The sequence below is a fragment of the Durio zibethinus genome, unplaced genomic scaffold (genome assembly GCF_047325235.1).
Source record: "Durio zibethinus cultivar Kanyao isolate XHJ-2024 unplaced genomic scaffold, ASM4732523v1 HiC_scaffold_94, whole genome shotgun sequence".
Classification (NCBI taxonomy): domain Eukaryota; kingdom Viridiplantae; phylum Streptophyta; class Magnoliopsida; order Malvales; family Malvaceae; genus Durio; species Durio zibethinus.
The window spans coordinates 22,501-25,000 of NW_028322717.1; positions in this window are offsets into that span (position 1 = coordinate 22,501).

Genomic DNA, 2,500 nt, shown 5'->3' on the forward strand with positions numbered 1-2,500 from the left:
CCCTGGTGCGGGAGCTTGCCTCGAGCGCCATCGGCACACGCTGGGCCCTGGTGCGGCAGGTTGCCTCGAGCACCATCGGCACACGCTGGGCCCTGGTGCGGTCGGTTGCCTCGAGCGCCATCGGCACACGCTGGGCGCTGGTGCGGGCGCTTGCCTCGACCAGCATCGGCACACGCTGGGCCCTGGTGCGGCAGGTTGCCTCGATCACCATCGGCACACGCTGGGCCCTGGTGCGACAGGTTGCCTCGAGCACCATTGGCACACTATCGGCCCTGGTGCGGGCGGTTGCCTCGACCACCGTCGGCACACGCTGGGCCCTGGTGCGGGCGCTTGCCTCGAGCACCATCGGCACACGCTGGGCCCTGGTGCGGGCGGTTGCCTCGAGCACCATCGGCACACGCTGGGCCCTGGTGGGTTTAGGCACATCTTCAAATTTCTGCCGTGCCAATGCCATTTTTATGGCTTGTAAATTCATACAATGGTCCCCTAAGCCTTCACGTGAAGTTTCGTTGGAAGATGACTCGTTTTCTATTTTTCATGATTTTCGAAACTTTTTGCGGTTCGGGATTTTTTAAAATTTTTTTATAAGGATTTTTGGCCCCAAATTTTGTAGGCATGATCCTTCTATTTTTGTTGGCATGCACAAAAAAATTCAGCTAAAAACTCGAAGTAGAGAAGATTTTGTGACCGTTTGAAAAAAGTGTCCCCATTTCAGACACTTTAACGGCTACTGGTAGCAAACCTGTAAAATCTCAAATGCTCTTTAAGGGGGTGTGAATTCTCAGAGGTTTGATGAGGGATAGGGGGCCAACACAAGGCCAAGTACCAGCACCCATCGCACATCATGTGCGCACACCCCCCCGGCCCCCCTCCCAATCGCCGGAACCCCAATGCCGCCGGTCAGGTTCTCCGGCGGTACTCCGGCGATGCTCCGGCGATGCTGTCCCGAGTGAAAAAAATGCGGCACCAGCACATGCTGGAGCCAAGCATGGGCACCGTGGCTCAAAATCGAACTTCGGCCAAGGCCTCGACCATCAATGGCACATGATGGCGCATGGTGATGGCACATGCATCGACCATCATCGGCATAGGCTGCCCTTCGGTACGGGCACTTGCCTCGACCGCCATCGGCACAAGCTGGGCCCTGGTGTGGGTTGTTGCCTCGATCACAATCGGCACATGCTGAGCCTTGGTGCGGGCGGTTGCCTCGAGCACCATCGGCAGACCCTGGGCCCTGGTGCGGCCGGTTGCCCCGATAACCATCGGCACACGCTGGGCCCTGGGGCGGGCGCTTGCCCCCAGCACCATCGGCACACGCTGGGCCCTGGGGCGGGCGCTTGCCCCCAGCACCATCGGCACACGCTGGGCCCTGGGGCGGGCGCTTGCCCCCAGCACCATCGGCACACGCTGGGCCCTGGTGCGGGCGGTTCCCTCGACCACCATCGGCACACGTTGGGCCCTGGTCCGGGCGGTTACCCCCAGCACCATCGGCACACGCTGGGCCCTGGTGCGGGCGCTTGCCCCCAGCACCATCGGCACACGCTGGGCCCTGGTGCGGGCGGTTGCCCCCAGCACCATCGGCACACGCAGGGCCCTGGTGCGGGCGGTTGCCCCGAACACCATCGGCACAAGCCGGCCCTTGGTGCGGGCTCCTGGCTCGACCACCATCGGCACACGCTGGGCCCTGGTGCGGGCGGTTGCCTCGAACACCATCGGCACACGCCGGCCCTTGGTGCGGGCGGTTGCCTCGACCACCATCGGCACACGCTCGGCCTTGGTGAGGGCGCTTGCCTCGACCACCATCGGCACACGCTGGGCCCTGGTGCGGGCGCTTGCCTCGACCACCAGCGGCACACGCTCGGCCTTGGTGCGGGCGCTTGCCTCGACCACCATCGGCACACGCTGGGCCCTGGTGCGGGCGGTTGCCTCGACCACCACCGGCACACGCTCGGCCTTGGTGAGGGCGCTTGCCTCGACCACCATCGGCACACGCTGGGCCCTGGTGCGGGCGCTTGCCTCGACCACCATCGGCACACGCTCGGCCTTGGTGCGGGCGGTTGCCTCGACCACCATCGGCACACGCTGGGCCCTGGTGCTGGCGGTTGCCTCGACCACCATCGGCACACGCTGGGCCCTGGTGCGGGCGGTTGCCTCGAACACCATCGGCACAAGCCGGCCCTTGGTGCGGGCGGTTGCCTCGAGCACCATCGGCACACGCTGGGCCCTGGTGCGGGCGGTTGCCTCGACCACCATCGGCACACGCTGGGCCCTGGTGCGGACGGTTGCCTCGAGCACCATGGGCACACGCTGGCCCTTGGTGCGGGCTCTTGCCTCGACCACCATCAGCAGAAGATGGCCCCTACGTCGAACACCATCGATACATGCCGGGCCTTGGTGTGGGCACATGCCTCGAGCTGGTGCGGGCGGTTGCCTCGACCACCATCGGCTCACGTTGGCCCTTGTTGCGGGCACATGCCTCGACCACCATCGGCACCTGCGC